Source organism: Myodes glareolus, chromosome 1, assembly GCF_982192425.1.
Source record: "Myodes glareolus chromosome 1, mMyoGla1.1, whole genome shotgun sequence".
Classification (NCBI taxonomy): Eukaryota; Metazoa; Chordata; class Mammalia; order Rodentia; family Cricetidae; genus Myodes; species Myodes glareolus.
In genome coordinates, this window is record NC_142026.1 from 126588402 (window position 1) to 126609131 (window position 20730).

Here is a 20730-nt window from a genome sequence, read left to right on the forward strand (position 1 = left end):
CGTCTTGTTGGGGACCTGAATCTTTTTTGGTTCAATTAAGTCACCCAGAGAGACAAAAACAAATGAAACAACAAAAAGAAGAACCATCCACCTGTCCCATTCCATGAGTGGGTCACATGCTTAGTTCATTGCATGACTCTTGCTCATGGTCAGGGTTGGTCTCTGTGTGGAGGTCAGGAGAGGCCAAGCTTCCCATTCAGACCCCTCTGCCATCTAGTGCAATGCGCACAAGAAGGGGACTTAGTTTCCCAGGTGAGCATTCCCTCAAGTCCACTTCTGCACCCCTGCTTTAAATGCTTGGGACAGGATTCAGGAACTAGGAAAGAAGTTTGAGTAATATATTAGGGTTAAACAGGGCTAGATAGAACCCTTTAGTGACTTCTTGCAAAAATTAAGTAAGGCTTTACAAGTAGGAGTGACAGACCCTGAAGCTAGATGTGTATTTATTGAATCTTTGGCTTTTTAAAATGCCAACTTAGAATGTAAGAAGGTCCTTGGGCCTTTAAAGGTTCGATCAGTACCCATAGATGAATGGATTTTGTATACAATGAATGTTGAAACATTTGACTATAGTACTGAGGCTTGGATAGGAGAAATGATTTCCAAAATCATTGGAAATTTGGAGACACCAAAATTCCAATGATTTGAATTGTGGTAGAATAGGACATCTAAGAAGGGACTAAGAAGACAAGGAATTCCTAGGAATTATATCTCCTCTAGGGATGGCAAGAATAGAAGGACTCAGCTTTCCTGTATGTGTAGGAGGTGTGGCAAAAGCAGACATTGGACTAATGAATGTAGGTTGGCAAAAGACAGACAAGACAACCAGATACCACCAGGAAACTCCTTGGGGAGGTCTCTCACAGGTTCCCATATCAATCAAGGTCTAGCCATTCTTAGTCACTGTGGAAAACATGTCTCACCAGAAAAATTAAACAATCCAGTGTCTACTTTAAAATAATATACTGGTCTATTATTATTCCATTATGATGATGGAATTGACATGGAAGATGAGTAAAAACTCCAGTAGGAATAGTAAATGTATATTTTGTCATACTTCTGTAAATGACCAAAGACCAAAGCTGAGAGCACACATAAATGGCATTGTAATTGAGGGATTAATAGACACGGGTGCAGATGTATCAGTACTCTGAAATCTTGGTTTCCAAATTGACCTCTTCAAGAGGCAGATATTCAATTACTAGGAATTTGAACCTTATTTCAAGTGAAACAAGGGGAGTTGAACGCATTGTGCCAGAAGGACAGAAAGGAAGGCTAGGGCCATATATAGTTAATAGTGCAGTGAATAAAAAAGGGGGGAGGAGTGCTGTGGGACTTATAGCCTGTAAAATTTTGTCAATTGTTCTGTTTTAATAAAAAGTTGATTGGCCGATAGCCAGGCAGTAATTAAGGGGAGAATGACAGAATAGGAAAATTCTGAGAAGAGGGAAGGGTCAGTCTACAATTGTCACCCATGCACAGAAGAAGCAAAATGAGAATACCTTGCTGATAAAAGGTACCAAGCCACATGGCTAACATAGACAAGAATAATGGGTTAATGTACAATGTAAGACTTAGTTAATAGAAATTCTGAGCTAATAAGTCAACCAGTTTATGATTATTGCAGATCTCTGTGTGCTTCCTTGGGTCTGAACGGTGGTGGGAACCAGGCAGAACAGAAACTTCTGTCAACAAAAGGTGTTGCTGGGGATTGAGTAGAAGGTGTAGCCAGGGAAGGAGAGATGGGAGAAGGAGACTAAGGCAGTGGGGGCTGTGATGGAGTAAAGATTTGAGAGGCAGGAGAGAGATGAGGGTGAGGACCACAAAGATACAGAAAAAGTGAAGAAAGGGATGGGATGAAGTAAAAAAACAGGCCTATAGGCAGTGCTACACTCCACCCAAGATCAAGATGGGTGAGCATGGTTTGGAGGAAAGAATAAGGCATTGGGGTCTAGGGGTTGTATGGTCAAGATAGATGGGTAAAGGAGGGGAACAGTAAGTGAGAGTTTGCCAGCAGAACAGAGAGGGCCCTAAAGCTGGGGCTGAAAAGAAGGAAAGAACCTGTCAGGAGCCGTAAACATTAGTGGTAGGACAGGACAGAGTGGAGGGAGAGGGGTAGTAGTGAAGAGAGTGGAAGGTGAGACCAAGCAAGCTTGGGGACTTGGGACAGTGACTGAAGAATGTGAAGAAACCCCACAAATTTTCCTTGATATTTCCTCTCTGACTGCAGGCAAGTGACTGTGACACGGGCCAATAGCACCAAACTTTTTCCTTGACGTTCTTCCCTGGTTCAGCTACCTAGTGTTTTAGACAGTGCAGCCAGTTTGTGTGAGAAGGGACCACATGAAGTTGGAGGCCTGGGTAACCAGAGCCACAGAGCCCAGGCTGCTCAGCTTCTGCCTGAGTGCCAAGGCCTCTCAGGAAGGGGACCCAAGCCCCTGGAGCCTCTCCTGGAAGCTGATGTAACCACACAACCTCTAAGAAAAAAGTGAAGGGTGTGACAGACAAACCCCAAACTGCCTGAGGTCACAGCCTGATTCTGAAATTTTCATGAATGTCATCAGCAGGAAGCTGGCATCTATTACAGTGCCCTTCACATCTGAGGCTGGGTTTAGAGAAGGAAACCCATGGCCTAGGCCACAGTGACCAAGCTCAATACTGCACCCTGACTCTTTTCTCATTGTACGGGAGGCCAATCCATGAGTTTGAGGGAATCAACTGTAGTGGTGGGAGCGGTGGGCTGCGGCCCTGTTCCCAGCTAGCTTTACCTGAAATAGTTACACAGAAACTGTGTTCTTTTAAACACTGCCTGGCCCATTGTCTGTAGCCTCTTATTGGCTAACTCTCACATATTGATTCAACCCATTTCTAATAATCTGTATCTCACCATGAGGTGGTGGCTTACTGGGAAATATTCAGCATGTCTGACCTGGTGGCTAGCTGCATGGTGTCTGCCTCACTGCCTTCTTCCTCCCAGCATTCTGTTCTGTCTACTCCACCTATCTAAGCTGCTGTCCTATCAAAAGCCAAGGCAGTTTCTTTATTAACCAATGAAAGTAACACACAGACAGAAGACCCTCCTCCATCAATCAACAATAGAGTTTGAGGGGCACAAGGCCATAGCATCAAGGAGGAAGGATGCTCCTAGCTGAACTGATGATCTTTGGCCTCCAACCTCAGACCCCCATCCACATCAGGCTCTTTCTGGATAACTGTACAGTACAAACCATGGGGTTTGTTCCCTACCTCAACCCACGCACTTTCTCTCCAAGGCTTTCAGAAAAGCTGAGAATTTTCAAAAAAAAAATACTAGAACAAGATGGTGAGCCTAGAATAGAAGAAACTGAAGTTCATTGTGGTTCACCAGAAGTCACTGAATCTCTAAAACCAAAGTTGCTCCAAGAGACAGGAGTCACACCACCCCAGTTCTCTCTTCATTTCTTTATTTATCTTCCCCTCCTAATTTTTCCCCTCCCTGTATAAGCTGGGTTGCCAGCTTGCACAAGTTCTCTTCATCAGCCTTCTCAGAGCTGAGGACAGAGGTCACCATACACAGCTTCGCTGACTACCTCATTTACTACCAGCACTGAGTTCACAGTCGTTATATGCCCTTCCCCGACCCTCTCACCCAGAAAGGTGATTTATTCCCTCCTCAACCAGTACTGCATGCTCCTGCCTGAGGACGCACCCTAGAAAATCCATCTACTCTCACCTATAGAACCTAAAGCAGGGGATACCAGGCAAAATTTAAATCTCATAGGATCTGCCAGTTATTCTAAGTGCGGCATAAGGAAACCTCTGTTCTGGCCTCTCAGTCTCCCCTAGACTAACTCCTAGGGAGACAGGAGCAGATAATTGTGTTCATTTCAGCAGACATTGCATAGCTTTTACTTAAGGGCCACATAATATTTACAATTTGGCAAGTCACTCCCTACCTGGCTCTACATCAAACACTCTATCCCAGCTTCAGTGTGAAAGCAGCTCAAGAGATTAGTGGACAACAGGAGACCAAGTTTGGCCTATGTACTCATTTTCTGATCCCAGTATTGGTACCCATTCCCCTGAGCACTCTCTGCAAGTGATGCCAAAGCTGTGTGCTAAACAAGCAGGAATGGTCCTGCGCTGCTGTGCCTCCTGGGTCAGCTGGAGAGGATATGGGAGTTCCTGGTGTTTGTGCCCATTGTGCTCTGCAGTCCTGGGAATGAGGATGCTCCTGAGTCAGAAATGCTTGCTAATGGAACCCCATTCACTTCGTCTAGAATGAGATTTCCACAACCATCTAGGGAAAGTAAATTTTTGTCCTTTTCTCTCTCTGCTAGGCATCTCTCAACACACATGAACACTATTGTCCCCTCTGAATGTGCCTCACTCCTGGACATCTTGTCTGACTGTGATCTGTCCTTATAAAAACCTAGTGGGAAAGAACTCACATCATGACATCTGCCTGAAAGCTGATGGACCTTCTGAAATCCCAGGACCACAGACTGCTTTCTCCCAGGGCCCAGGTTCATGCCAGGAGACACAATGACATGGAGTGTATTTTCCCTGCTTTAGGTGAATCAGTCTGGCTTATGCCCAAGCAAGGTGATTCTCCAATTAGACACTACCATAAATTCCACCCAGGGATATTTCCTAGAAATGACACCTCAAACTGACAGATTGTCCTGGGTACAATGGAGAGGCAGAGAACTCAGTACTGCTGAGTCCAGCAGGCTGGATGCCTCAGCAGTGACAATCTGACAGTGAAAGCTGGAGCTACTGACAGGGATCCATGGCTTTGTCACTAGGAACACCTGTGGTGGTGACAGTAATAGAGACACTTCCTCTTTGTGGTGAGCTGGGCTGGGTCACCCCACTGATGGAGGGTCTTGCTGTGATTCACTGTTCCCTCTGGAAACACTCCCACAGACACAGAGCATCTCAACCATTCTCCATATCTGCTAAGCTAATCAGGCCAACATTGGAGTCCTCCGTCACTACCCCTTACAGTTCTGTCCTCTGTGTTTTCACTTACAGTGCCTACTATAGAGTAAACACAGCATGGAGGCAACACTGACATGAAAAACACACACTGCACTACAGACACCACTACAGCCTCCCCCACCCCTGCCCTACTGTGCCCTCCTCTCCCAGTAGCTTCCATTCCCTTCTCATATATTCATGTTCTGCTGTCCTTCTTCATCTCTGCCTTATACCTTCTCTCCCATCTTCTGGACCTTCTTTTATTTCCTGGTTTCCCCCCACACTTACTCCCCATTAAATAATCATATTTAACTTTTAGAAGGTGGGATACACAAAGAGTTCAAGGTCATTTCAGATACAGATCTGGGTAGAGGTGGGATTTCTGGGACTTACTGGCCAGACACCATAGCCATCTCAGAGAGCTGTGGCCAGTGAAAGACACTGTGTTCTAAAGCAAGGGGGCTGGAACCTGTGGCTCCACATCCAAGGTTAATCTCTGTCCGATAAGTATAATGCACACATACACACACACACACACCCCTTCACAAACATACACAATTCACCTGCAAAAACACACTTAAAAGTGACAACAAATTTAAAATTTTTCTACCAAGTGTCTGGACTTCTCCTATGTAAAAGCCTCTTCTAAAACAGCAAAAAATATTCATTTTTGTTTGATGAGTGCTTTGTCTGAGTGTGATTCTTAGTGATGAGGCGAGCAGGCCTGCCTTTTGTTCCGCCCAGCTCCTGCACAGCTAACTTAGCCCTGGAAATAATAACACAGAAGCTGTATTCATTTAAACAGTGCCTGGCCCATTAGTTCCAGCCTCTTATTGGCTAATTTTCACATCTTGATGAACCCATTTCTAATAATCTGTGTAGCACCATGAAGTGGTGGCTTTCCAGGAAAGATCCTAACCTACGTCCATCTTGGGTCGGAGAATCACGGCATCTGCCTGACTCTGCTTTCTTTCTCCCAGCATTCTGTTTGGTCTACTCCACCTATCTAAGGGCTGGCCTATCAAAAGGCTAAGGCAGCTTCTTTATTAACCAATGAAAATAACACATAGACAGAAGAACCTTCTACACCATGATTCTCTGAAGTATGTGTGTGTAGTGCCCGTAAACCTACTGGACTTCATTCATTCTTGGGCATCTTCAAACAGAGAATGGCTCATGGAGGATGCCTTTCAGTCCAGGACTGCAACCTAAAGGGCAGGACCTGCTTAGTATTGGGAACAGGAAGTGAAGTTTCTAACTTGAAGGTTGTGCAGTAGCAGTTTCAGAATGTAAAGTCAGAGGTTTTGAATGACCATTACTAGGGAGCTGTTGAGAAGCCTCAAAATGACTTTGAAGAGTGAGTGCCACTACTTGGTTAAAATATTTTCCACATAAAATTACTTTGGCTTCAGCATATCTACGGATGGACATTTCTGGGGAGGGATGATGGATTTTTGATATTAAAAGCACATAGAAAAATAAAGAACTGAGGTAATCCCCTTGTTTAGGACATCAGGGGAGTGGTAGGCCTACATCTGAAAAATGAGTTTGGTATTCACATGTTTTGGCATGAGGCAGAGTCAGATAAACAAGAGGTAGAGCAGGAGGAGATTAAACAATGCTGATCAGAATCATAAAATTATTCACCAATTCACCAGGGAATGATTAGTGGAGGGTGGAAGGCAGGGCAAAGGAAATTCTATTAGAATGTTGCTTCTCGGGAGGAAAAGTAGTCTGATGTGGGATTCCCCTCTGTATGTTGTGAATATGTTTTTTTACCATTGATTAATAAAGAATCTGCTTTGGGCCTATGGCAGCTCAGAACAGAACAAGGAAGAAATTTAAGCATAGATAGAAGAAAAATGAAGCCAGAGTCAGAGAGATACCATGTAGTCACTGAAAGAGACAGACACTGGACAGAACCTTACTGGTTAACCACAAGCCTCTTATAAAATACTAAATAATAGAAACGGGTTAATTTAAGATGTAGGTTAAAGTATCCATAATGTATTGGCCAAACATTGTTGTGATCAATATAATTTCTGTGTGATTATTTTGGGTCTGGGTGGCTAGAAACCAACTAGAAGCCTCCATCAACAGTGGTCCAGTGTACAGATGACAGCACCAATTGATGTGAAGAATAAAATTGACATCTAGCTGTAATGGCATTTCTGCTTGTCTGTGATGGTATTGTTCCAGGTTTGGGGGCAATTTTTAAAGTCCTTATTCTGACAGGTCTTCAATCTCTTCACTATCTCCACTATGTAGGGCTACAACAATTAGAGACAAAGTTTCCACAGTGACCTTGGGAACAGAGATACATTGTATTGTATCCAACTTCAAGCTATGCCCATTTCTGTTGGCCAACCTTCACCAGGGCAGCTAAGTAAGGTATACTCTCTAAACCCTTGACTGTAAGAGACCTTCTCTGATTGGTTGTTCTTCAGAGACTCTAAGACATCATACATCCTGGATGTCCATCTTTCCTCATTGTCACCATTGTTTTTGCTACCATAGTTTACTACTGAACAAAGTTGCACATAATCTTACTTTTGGTCATTTTTTTATCTCAGGCATCTTGTAGGAAGGGTGGGTGGGCATGGCAGCAAACACCTACTACCCTGGTTCTTTGGAAGCTGAGTTAAGTGACTGCTGTGGATCTAGGCCAGCCTGGGTTGCAATAGAAGACTTTTAACCAAAACCAAATTCAAAAACCTAGTTGAAAAAAACAGGCTATTGAGTAAATGCTTATGAAAACACATAAACACAGTAGAAACAGAAATATCATCTAAAATTTTCTAGAGAATGACTTTGAGATGGATGGAGTTTTAGAAAGAGGAGTTTGAAATTAATTTTGATTTTTTGGGGGGCAAGGTCTTAGGTTACCACAAAACTCCTTTCTTTCTCTTTTAGTTTGCCTTTGTCCATTTCACTTTTTGTTATTCAAGAGTTGGGGGAAAAGGGGGAAGAAGCTGAAATTCCTGCCTGCTAATAAAGCTGTTCTTGAAGCAGGTTGACTAAATCAGTCCTCAGGTGGTGGTCTGAGGTAATCAATAGCTCTCACTAGCCAGACAGTCCCTGCTGACACCCCTGAATCAGTGCCTGTGCAGGCAACACATGAAGCTTATTTTATGAACTCATCTCAACTCTGCAAGACTAGTAAGCACCTATGTCCTCAAAGCACATGTCAAGCCATGTACCTCGATTTGGGAGTTGAAGAGCTGGTCTCTACAGTAACAGAAGAAATGGGTGGTGATCTGTTTTTCTAGGGCCATTTCAGGGGCCTGAGGAAAGAAGTTCCTCAGTTTAAGAGTTTGTTTTCTGAAACTAGTTCAAAGAACATTTGTTAGGTGAAAAAAAATTCAATCAAGGATAATCTTACTTTTTAGGGGAAGGCTTTTTAATATGAGTTTATTTTCTGAAACTAGTTCAAAGAACATTATTTAGGTTTAAAATTTTAAACAAGAATAATTTTTTTAGGGGAAGGCTTTTTAATATGGAATTTCCATCTGTGATATATTTAAATTCTAGGCGTCAGGCAATAATAGCAGAGAAAGACCCTATAGCCTTCTTTAGTGGCAAAACAAACAGTACAGCTGGGGGCGGAGCTTTCCTTTCCTTCCCCACTGCTTTCCCTTTCTTCTTAGAGAAGTGCTAGGTAAGTCTCAGCAATCACAGGTTGCTGCTTTATCCCCTCCTCCTTCACAGCAGACTCTCCCATTGGTATCAACATACTTTATAGCAACTTTAATGACTTTGGATTGTTTTGTCTGCCCCCAGCCTTGTAGAAAAGGGGAACCGTAAACCCCTATAAAGCTAGTTTGCAGTCATAAGCAGACAACTGTCAATATCGAAATACAATACTAGTTTGATCCCCAACTGAAGGGCTGACAAAGGCAGAGTTTGCTATTTAGGAGAGCTTAGCCATCTTGCCTGAGTACATTAAGCTGGAGGTCCCATCTTATAGCCTAGCCACTTTACCAGGGATTTCTAAGTTGAGGTAGAACTCCCAGCATTCCTTAGAACAGAGGCCTAACCCGCTGAAGCTGCCAATAGAAATCCTATTTTAAATGCGGAACAAATGCTCAAATTTCAGACTTTTTTATGCATTCTTCCAGTCTCGAAAAGGGCAAATTAAATTCCATTAAACTTCATTTCTTATTTTCTTGACCTGTGGCATGTATTCAGCCCCTGGGTAGCAATTGATGTGAGACCGGGGCCCACTCTTTAATGGTTGAATGCACACATTTAACCAGCACCTGGTGGATTCGCGGCTCTGAGAATTGCCTTAGGAAAAAAAGTGAAGTGCAAAAGCAGACAAAGAAGTCTATAGCCTTCTCAGTCTTTCCCATTTGTTCTGGGCATTCTCTGACCAGATTGAAATCAGCAGCAAGTAGAATAGTGAAGGGATGCACCTGAACCAGTGTTTGTAGGCGGCCGCGTTGGCCAAGCACTCAACTGCTCTTTTCCAGAAGAAAAAGGTGCACTAGCAGCAGTAATAGGAAAGCCCGTGTGTGGCCGTGGCTGCAGAGGCGAGGCACCAGTGCAATTTCATCTCTCTCTAGTCTTGAGTCATGTGCACATGTGCACTGCCTTTGCAGCCCTGGGACTACTCCTGAGACTAAGGGAGGGAGGGAGGGAGGGAGAGAGGGAGCAAGGGAGAGAGAGAGAGAGAGAGAGAGAGAGAGAGAGAGAGAGAGAGAGAGAGAGAGAGAGAGAGAGAGAGAGAGAGAATTTGGAGCTAAGAAGTGGCTGATTGGATCTAATTTCTAATTAATCCGCAGCTCAGCCCATGCCAAAGCCTTTCATTGATTTCTTTTCTTTTTTTTCTGGGTGAGGATGAAAGTTCTGAGAACTAGAGAGGGAAGAAAGTGCACCCTAGTCTTAAGAAAGAGCTCCGGGCAGGGGAAGAAGAAAAGGGATTTCTCCCCAACTTCTTTGTGCCTTGGGGAAAGAGGAGGAAACTAATTTTGAGGAGGGGGGATGGTGGTGGGCAAGTGACTTAGAAGCAGTTTGTGGAAGCAGTCTGTGGGCATCTCTCTCTCTGAGGTAAGAAGTGCAAAAGAGGAAGAAAAGAGGGAGAAAAGAGAAAAAAATGAGGGGGGGAGAAGAGACTTCTGTTTTTTCCTCCTTTTAGGTGCACATGGCGAAGGGTGGGGGGGGGGGGTCCTGCGGAAGGGAGCCAGCCAAGTTGGCTGAGTTGGGCCTTTGAGTGGGCGGCGGGATGCTTCTGACCCCCCAATCCCGAGCTCTTCACTTTGGCTGCTTAACACCTGGCGCAGCCTCGCCAGGGAGCGCAGTCTTCCGGAGGGGACCATGGGGACAATCGCGTTGACAACTGGGTTCTGCGGAGGCAAAAGGAGAAGATCCCCAGCGCGCCGCCTCCCCCCCCCCTCCCCTGCAGTCCTCTCTGCCCGCGTGGCCTTCGTGCCAGGCGCACACCTAGAGAGCGAAGGAGCGAGCGTGGGAAGTTCAAATGCGGGAGACCGAGGCAATGGGAAAAGGAGCCGGGCGACTTTGCTTCCGGGCTCGGCTGCGGAGAACAGACCCATTGAGTGTGGCAGAGGCGCCTCTCGCGGACTTCACAGGTCAGCACATCCGAGCTTAGGCGGGGACGGCGGCCTAGAGTTTGCCTGTGCTCTCCCGGCTCGCCACACCCGCGCTTCCCGCCGCCGACTGCGGGAGAATTTTCTAGAGATCGCTTCCAGTTTCCGCCGTTTGCGGAAAGTTACACCGAAAAAGAAATAAAGGAAGGAAGGAAGGAAGGAAGGAAGGAAGGAAGGAAGGAAGGAAGGAAGGAAGGAAGGAAGGAAGGAAGGAAGGAAGGAAGGAAACGAAAAACTCCGCTGGATTTTTTTCCTACCCGAGGCAGGAAAGTGCTTTTTAAGGAGGCGCAGTCGGCGGCGCTGGCCTGGCATTGGCGTCCCCGCGGGGAGGAAGGCGCGGGCCAGGCCGGGCACCCGCGCCGTCCGGACCGCGTTCTTCTCGGTGCAGCGCCGCCGATGCGGGCGTGGGCGAATGGGAGAGGCGAGCTGCGGCGGCGGGTGCTCCTGGTGCCTGCGACTTGTTTATGGTCGCCCGTCTGCCCTTCTGCACTCAGGGGCTGCTTCCTGGGCCGGACTGGGGGGCGGTGGGTAGAGTGGCGGCGGCGGTGGGTACAGTGGCGGCAGTGGCTGCCGTGGCTGCAGTGGAAGCAGGAGAAGGAGAGGCCGGCACGGGTGAGGATCAGGGAGCTCAAGGGCCTTAGGATCTGCTCCGCGTCCAGCCTACTGCCCAACGGAGGAGGCAAACTTGAGAGAGCGGCGGGCCAAGGGGATCGTTAGCGGAGGAAAAACTTTAATCGCCTCCTGAGGGTGGGGGAATAAAATCCAAATAGACTAAAAAAAGGGGGGGGGGTTGGGGTTCGAACCCCGCCCCTGAGAGAAAGTTGACCCGCCCAGCGGCTTGCTCCGCCCCAGGCCCGCCCTAGGCAGGGGTTGAGCGGCAGGCGGGTTGGATCAGAGCTCTTGCCCCACCCTTCCACAAGGGACACAATGGTAAACTTCGCTTCTGTTTCCCTTCTTTGTCCTGCAACCACTGACCAACTTACTTTTCCTCCTATCTCCTTGCTGATTTTTCTTTTCTTTTTCTTTTTTTTTTGGGGGGGGGGAAGAGGGGCAAAAAACGGGGTCTCTTTCCTCATGCAACTACCTTGGGCGCCTTTTCCAAGCCTCCCCACTCCCGCCAAGGTCAAGCCTTCTGTATTCCTTGGCCCTCTCCTTTGCCACTTTGGGGCCAACACTAGAAACATGCATTTGAGATCACCCAAAGTCCCCAGAAACCAAAATAGATTTTAAAAAATTATTGTAAATTAAAGGAAACTGAGACGAGAAATAAAAACCTGTGTGTGTGTGTGTGTGTGTGTGTGTGTGTGTGTGTGTTGAATTCTCATTTCAGTTTTCGTAGATGGTTGGTTGTGACGTCTTTATTGGTGTGGGGAGCCCTGAAGACTTTGTACTGGCTACCTCGGTTGCGTGAGTTTTGGGCAAGTTTTTATTAAAACACTGATTCGAGTACAGAGCATTTCTTGGAAAGTTTCCCGTGTAGAAAATAGAGAACTTGCAAAACAGGCCGAGGGCGTCCTCTAGTGGTAACACGCATCTTAAATTCGCTAGGCAGAGAGCAAAGTTTGGCCTTTACTTGTAGCTACCTAGTCCCTTTAGACTTGGAAGTATTTGGAGGACCCCAGTTAGCAACTGGATGTGGGAGCCGGTGCTGATCAGAAATAGAAAGTTTTGTGAATCAGAGAACAATGAACTGGGAGTTTTCGGGTCCTCTGATTTCCGCTCCTTCTTGTTTACATTAAAAAATAAATTATTTTATTCTGAGATATGAGATTGACATGCCTCAGATAAGGAAATTTGTTTTATAATAAACATTGCCTGTATCTTTCAGCGTTTACCCCTCTCTAAGGAGTCATAGCAGGTAGCTTAATTGAGAACGTTAAGGAAAAATTAAACAAAACATGGACTGAAAAGTTTGCAAAAAGTTAAAAAAATAACATTTTAAATTTGCTTTTCTATGAGCCCAACGTTTTGTTCTCTGATCCATGTCATCTCAGGTTAATGAGTTATTCACTAACCTACATATATATATTTCTAAAATAAATATTCTCATTGTAACAATATAATTTTGATTCACTGGGTAAGAAGTTATTTTGGGGATACTTTGAATAATTTATGGATTTAAAACATATGTGTGTGTGTGTATTTTAAATGAGTTACGTATCTATTTCCCAGTATGTATACTGTAAAGGATCTTAAATTTTAAAGGTGAAAACCAGAGAAATGAAGGTTGTGTCAAACCACCCTTGTAACTGCCACCTGTCTGTCATACATACAATGAGAGAGACTGGTGTTGAACTTACATCCTCCTGCCTCAGTATCCCTAGTGCTTGGGTAGCAGTACACTTATTTACAATGAGGACTTTTATTGTGTAAATTTAGAAAATGGGGATGATGTGAATGATTAAAATTAATTCCACCTCATGTGGAACTGGTTGACTTTATTCTAACACACAGAGTGATGCCCTGTGGACTGATGCGTGTTGAGTTTGAATTTGGATTACAGATGTGAAGGTTTAAAGAGAGGGCTGTGATTTTTTTTCTTTCTTCCTTCCTTTTTCTCTTTTAAAATCAATGCTAGATCCTTGGGAGAATCTTGGGATGCACAGCAGTTGTGAAGGCCGCCAGACGGTTCTGCCTTTCACCACTGCCTCGAGGTATGAGTCACTTGTTGTGACCAATTGTTTTCTTATATACTAGGAATGCTGAACACTGACTGCATTTGGAAATCAAGGAGAGTGTGTGCCAGGGTTAGTAGGAAACATAAAAAACACTAAGTGTGTGGGAACTGCTTTGAAAGTATAAACAAGTAGACACCAGGTGTGCTTGAAAATTGAGGAAAAGTGAGACTGTGCTAAGGTGTGTGCGTGTGTGTGTGTGTGTGTGTGTGTGTGTGTGCGCGCGCTAGGGTATGTGCATGATTTTGCTGTGGGTGCATGGCATGGGATGACCAGAGATAAGCTGGTGGTGTTACTTACCTTCCTGTATTGCTCTCCACTTTCTTCTTCATCTTCTCCCCCCACCCCCAACCTGATTGGTCTCTTTAAATCTGGCTCACTGATTGGCTAGACTGGCTGACCAATGAGCTACAGGGCTCCTTAGGTTGCCACCTTCCCCTAGTGCTCAAGTTACAGATGAAGGGTGTTTTTGTGGGAGTGCTCAGGATCTGAACTCAAGTCTTCCTCTTCATGCTTTTGTGGCTGTCACTTTAGTGAGCTCTTTCCCCAACCCCACATTGCTAGATTATTTTCTGTTTTGTGGGGGTGGGTGGGAGGGTGTGTTTTGAGGCAGGGTTTCTTTGTGTAGCCCTGGCTGTTCTGGCTCTTTCCCTGTAGACCAGGCTGACCTCTCACTCACAGAGATCCTCCTGCCTGGGCCTGAGTGCTGTGATTAAAGGCCTGTGCCACCAGGAACCAGCTATTATTGGATTCTTAATTAGCATTTCAGCACTCCCTTTTCTACTGACAGCAATTTCTTTCCTTGGAATGGAAAAAGTGAGAAAACTAGAACAAAGCGGTTATGAATGTCGGCCTTTATAAATCTACAATGGTAGGGAAGAGCTGGGAACTTTAAATGTCTTCGGAGTATGAGCTACAATTTTGTACTTAAAATTTATGGCAGTGTGGGGGAGGGGAGTTAATTAATTAACATGTAATGAATATTTAAGTGTCTCCTATGGATTAAATCCAAGAAGGTATTACTTACTTCTGCCAGATACCATATCTTAGGGATATAGCACAGACTTGTGAGTTTTTGAAAACATTTCTATGATTATATATAGTTTTGTATAGTTTTTGTCTAATAAGATCTCTTTGCTCATCTTGGAGGGTGCTGGCTTAACCTCAATAAATAATCCAGGACCTACCTTTAGGATCCGGACCATTTGGTGGGGGAAACCACAGATGAGTTTGAATATCTAAATAGTGCTTTCTGATATTTATTCTGTTTCTACTCTTTAATCTTTCTTTCTTCTTTCCCTCTGGCTTTCCTGCCTCCTCTGTCTTGAGTACTAAAGAGTTTGCTAATTGGGCTGTAAAGGTGGCTCAGAGGTTAAGAGTCCTGGCTGCTTTTACAGGGGTCCTGAGTTCAATTCCCAGAAACCACACAGCTGCTTTCAACATCTGTAATGAGATCTGGTGCCCTCTTCTGGTGTGTGAGCATACATGCAAGCAGAGCACTGTACACTGTATACCTATGAGTTAAATCCTAAAAAAAAAAAAAAAAAAAAAAAACTTTGCTGATTCCTGTTAGACAGAAGCAAAAGGAAATAAAGTTAACTTCCTTTTAAATTTTATTTCTTTGTTATTAGTATTCCTGTGTGTGTGTGTGTGTGTGTGTGTGTGTGTGTGTGTGTGTGCGTGTGATGACTATGATCCTACAAATTACTCACTAGGTCGCTGTTACCATTTACTTCTGGGATCTTCTCTCAGTTCTGGACTAGTCTACCTTACGTCATAGTAGATTTGAGACCCAGCTCCTGATGGACCCCTGAGGCTGCATTGTCACTGGTATCACAGGACCAGAGGGCCCCTCTCTCCCAGGGTCTTTTCTCTACAGCAGACTGCAGGCACTGGCTCAAGGAACTCTTAAAGTTCCAGAAGGAAAAATCAAGTAGGTATTACCTAGATTATCAGGGGACAACTCCATCACATTTGATAGACAGGGTGGGTCATTTCCTGGTAGTCTTCCTGTCTGAGATCCAGTAATGACCACAGGGATTCCTCTTTTTCATCTCACCTCCCAGTGTTTCTCATTTTGTACTAACTAATTGGTCCAGACACTATGCGGCCTGCTAATAGGCCACAAGTCAGCAAACATCAGTGTAAACTTCCATTTTTTTGTAGCACAAATAATAAAAACCCAGAGACAGATATTGGGGTTCAAGCTGAAGATCAGGAAAGCAAAGCAGCCAAGACACTAGAAAGACCTTGCCTCTATCAAGACTAAGACAAGCAAAGGGACCCTCCTGAAATGCTTTCCACAAACCTCACACTCCATACTCCAGTCAGTTCCTGTCTCTTCTCCTTTATATTCCTCTTTCCTCACAGCCATATCATTCCTGTCTCCACCTCTCAAGTGCTGGGATTAAAGGCATGTCACTCTCTGGTACTGGGATTGAAGGTGTGAGCCACTACCACATGGATTCTGAATTGATCTTGAGTAGCCTATGGTGGCCTTGAACTCACAAAGATCTGTCTGCATCTGTCTCCCAAATCCTGGGATTAAAGGTGTGGCTTCCCTTTACCCACTGATCTTCAGGCAAGCTTCATTTGTTAAAACACATATACTATACAACTATACTTATAGCTTCTCACTTATAGCTGCCCTTGTACCAGCTCCACGTCACTGTGAAAGGCTTCACTATATCTTTCTCTGACACAATTAAACACAACCAATTGTGCCAACATCCAGAAAGTTCTACCACATTAAGTATGTCACATTGTTTAATGCTTTGATAGAAATTTGCTTTCTGTTTTAATGACACAAACTCCGCAAGGACATCATTCACACAGCTCCACTCCTCTCTATACTCAGGAATTATAAACGGTTATTACAAAGAGTCCCTCCGACTGCCTGAAGAGAAGGTGGTGATGCAGCAGTGTTTTTAACTTTATCCAGAATTTTCCTGAATTTTTTTATGGACCTACATCAAGGACCACAGATATCACCCAGCTTCCATATACCATGAACACCACCCAGGTTCTGTCTTCCAGGCAGTTTTCCAATAAGGAAGAATCTACCATCATAGCATTGTCATCGTCATCATCATCTTACTTATTCCTTGTATTTACAAGAATATGAAGAGAAAATGTCATTCCCAAGAAGGTAAGAAACAGACTGGGGTCTCACTCTGGTTCTTGGTAGGGTTGGTCAGCTGAGGACATGGAACAGGTGTCCCACTGGGTATCAGGGATGTGAATTCTGGTCTTCATGATTCTATAGAAAGGGCCTTACCCACTTAGCCATCCTCCCAGCCCCCAAAACTGAGCTTTTGACTGTCTGGTTACCAAGTCAATATACTGTCTTCTGCTTAGCCAAGGAGAACTGAGTGTAACAAGCTTCTGAACACATCACTTGCATGCAGTCCTGTCATGGCCCTTAGAGGGACCCTTACCATATACTCATCACAAACACAACTGCAAAGGTGTTTTCACACAGTCAACTAGGATTGCCCGTCCACTCATTCTGCCTCGCTTTCCTCTGTACCACTTGCAACTGAGAGGCTGCTGACCCCAGAAATGGGTCTGTCTGAGAAGGGCTGGTGTGGTCTGCATTCAAATCCCCTTCGTTTGTCAGGGGTCATGGGATGTTGAAGTACAAGGTAAGCAATGCCTGTCATACTTCTCTCCTAAGGTAAAGGGTTAAGTACTTTCAGCCTCTCAGTCTGGAGCTTTGAATCTCACTGCAAAACCTTTCCAGACAGAAACCTTCAGCTGCCCATGAGCTGTCCCATCAACTGACACAAGCCACAGAATCAAGAGAGGACAATGAAGCCAAATGGAGATTTCCCCAACTATCCACCAAAATGTTTTTCCAGGAAGATGAGCCCATGACGTGAGAATAAAAGAATTTACTAAACCACACATCTACATCACAACACCCAAGAGTCAGGATCTCATTTAAAAGGGAGAAAAAAGGATGTAAGAGAACCCTGTGTTCCAGCCATGACATGGCTGCTGCACTGTTGAACTCTCAGCAGCTCAGAGCACTTGCATGATCCCTGCACAAAAGCAGGCCTGTCAGCCTTCCCTTCATGGAGAAAAGGAGGCTCATGAGGCCCCAGGGCCCCCTGAAAATCTATCTGCAGTTAATGATGCTGGAGTACGATTGACATTTTATCAGTGGTGTGGCCACTCTTCAGGAATCCATATTCTTATAAGTAGCTCCTCACCGAGCTTCTACAAATGATCCTAAATGGGATCATTAGATAAAATAACTTGTAAGTAAGCCTCACATGAAGGTAGGGGAGGAGTAATTGGGAAGAGGAAGCAGCTGGAGGGAGTGGGAAGGGGACATGAGAGGTGATAGAAGGGCTGATAATAATGAAAATAGCATATGCACAATTATAGAAACATCACAGTGAAACCTATTATTATGTATCATTAATGTGCTATCATTAAAATATTGATTTTTATTTTACTGTGTATAATTATTTTACTTATATCTATGTGTGTATGTGACATGTGTACATGGCACTTACAAAGTCCAGAAGAGGGCATCAGACACCTGGAACTGCAGTTGTAGATGGTTGTAAGAACTGAGAATTGAACCCAGATTCTCTCCAAGAGTAGCAAGTTCTTTTAACTGCTGAGCCATCTCTCTAGCACTCTAATAAGTTTCTTAAAAGGAATATAAATGCTTGAATATAATTAAATACAGGGAAGGTCTTACAGCAAACTTCTCAATACAGTTAAATGTTTTAGAATCAAAAAGAAAAACACATTGTTTTAATAATGTGGATTGTAATAGCCAGTTATGACATCATTGTAGTAATGTACCACTGAATCTTGGTGACAGGGAGTCACAGGTCCTTCTATCATAGATGTCAGGTAATATAGCAATAATGAATGAAACTGGTAAATGTAAGGTATATGCTGGGTAGTTTTGTGTCAACTTGACTTAAGCTAAAGTCTTCTGAGAGTAGAGAACCTCAATTTTAAAAACACCTCCATCAAATCAGGCTGTAGGCAAGATTGTAGGACATTTTCTTAATTACCGGTCAATGGCAGTGGTCCCACCATAGTTTTCTATAAGAAAGCAAGCTGAGCAAGCCATGAGGAACAATCCAGTAAGCAGCACCCATCCATGCACGGCCTCTACTCCAGCTCCTGCCTCCAGATTCCTGTCTGCCCAGTTTGAGTCCTGTCCTGACTTCCTTCAACTGATGTACAGTGATTTAGAAATGGAAGTCAAATAAACCCTTTCTTCCCCAAGTTTCATTGGTCATGATGTTTCTACACAACAATAGTAACCCTCAAGAAGACAAGTTCATATCAAGATAGTGTGATATTCCTGTGACTGCTTACCATGGGATTTGGGAAGGCTTGTAGAAGAACTTTGGAAATATGGGCTGGAAAATCATCAAGTGTTGAGAGCTCACTGGGCCGTTCTTTGGGAGCCTGGCAGCTAAGAGTGTTGAGAGCAGCGCAGACAACGGGGGCCTGGCTTGTGACGTTAGAATAATGGTTCTGGGTATTGGGGGCTGAAGTATCAGCTGTTATTCACAAGGTACCAGAACTACAAAAGTGAAACCTTTGCTTTGTTGGGATACTCAATGCTGACTAGCTGGAGTTGAGAAATTAGCAGTGATTCAAAAAAAAAAAAACCCAGCATTTTAGAGGAGAGGTCTTCTGGAAAGTGTTTCCTGAGAGTCAGCACACACAGGCTGTGTTCCAGACATGGTCAAGATTGTGCCTTGTGCTGGCAGCCAAACTTGATAGTGTATAAGAATCACCCTGGTGGTGCTAGTTCTGAAGGTATAAAGGTGTCGTGGGTGCTAGGCACTGTGTAGTAGGACTGGACTCCATGGAGAGAGCCCAGGATAGGCTACTAGTGTAAGCACAGTTGCAGCAGAAGACCCCAGCATTTTGAAGGTACCATGGGATGATGCCCAAAAACAGCAGCAGCAGTGGAGTGAAGCCAGACAGAGCTGAGAAGACCAGCTGTGTGTGCCACAGAGGCCGAGCTGCAGAAGTAACTCGAGAGTTGATGGTGTGCAACACATAGTTCAGTCATGGACCTGTGTCCAGGTGCTCACTGGGGACTCTACCACTGGGCCTGTTCTTAAAAAGAGTTTCTGGTGAAGCCAGACTCCTAAAAAAGGGATTAAGAGCAAAGTCTAAGGAACTGCAGAATGTAAGAGTTTGGAGCAAAAGGGAAGGATTTGGAAAGTTTCAGCTGAGCAACCTGAGACACAAAAGCAGATGTCCTCCCCCAAACCAGCAGAGCTGTAAGTTTAGTAAGTGTTCCATTGTTGTGTAGAGACAACATAACCATGGCAACTATTATAAAGGAAAGGATTGATTGGGCTTTGTTTACAGGTCCAGCGGTTTAGTCCATTGTCATCAAAACATGGAGTCTGACAGCAAGCAGCAGACGTGGTGCTGGAGAAGGACCTGAGAGTTCTACACCACAATCCACAGGCACAGGATGAGAGAGAAACACAGGACCTGGCTTGGCTTTTGGAATATGAAAGTCCTCTCCAGTGCCATACTTCCTCGAACAAGACCACACCTACCCCAATATAGATATACCTCCTATTCCTTCTAAGTAGTGCTACTCCCTGATCACTTGGAATTCAAGTACACCAGGGTCCTTGTTCAAACCGCCATGTAGTCTAACTCTTCACATTCCCTCCTGTGCTCTGCACCTCCACTCCAGACTACAGGTCTGATCAGTGACTGGATTTGTAAAGTTCATCCTTCCCTACATTTCTACAGAGCATCTTTTACACAGCCAGCATCCACACACCCAGGATGACAACAGCTGTGCAGACAAAGCCGGCCGCACTATTCCACCGTCGGCTGATATCAAACCAAGACGTGATCGCACAAACCAATTGGATCTTATGAAAACTGATGTTGTACTAGAGACTTTACCTGTGTAGATGAATGTACACACACACACACACACACACACACACACAGACACACACACACGAAGGAGAACCTATGACAGAGCATAGTACCAACACCATGAAGGGCCACCCTGTGGGACAACCGGGTTTTCTTTGGGGTTGCTAACAGGGGTGTGGTGAGGAGTTACTTACAGGAGCTGGAATGGATTCACAGCAGCTGCCTCCCTGCAGAGTCCACATCAGCTCAGGCAGCCACTCAGAGAACAGCACAGCTGAAACTGCACAGCTTGCAGGCCTAGGGACAGGTCTGGGGTCTTCTCTGAAGCTGGTCAGGGTCTCCTCCTTCTACAACCTGGGTGAGTCTTATAAACTTAAGAGTTTCAGTTTCTCAATGATAGGAAATTGCTTATTTCCTGTTCTAAGGGGCCTCTCCCATCCTCTGAAGAGAGTATTTCCATAGGAGGAAAGACTAAAACCCACATGTGACCTTTCCAACAAGCAGAAGAATTTGTCACACAGACAGATTAAAGATTAAAAGAAGCACAAGTCTCAACTCTGCAGAGGACCCACAGTATTGATTTCCAGTCC

The 20730-nt window shown here is 44.7% G+C and overlaps 1 long non-coding RNA gene across 1 annotated transcript in view; it reads right to left on the reverse strand.

Moving 5' to 3' along the window:
* LOC148123566 (uncharacterized) overlaps positions 1 to 20518 on the reverse strand; it is an 83705-nt gene extending 63187 nt beyond the window's left edge. Inside the window, exon 1 of the long non-coding RNA XR_015739360.1 lies at positions 20335 to 20518. This is a non-coding gene — a long non-coding RNA (uncharacterized LOC148123566). The remainder of the gene's footprint in view (positions 1 to 20334) is intronic.
* Positions 20519 to 20730: the final 212 nt, after the last annotated feature.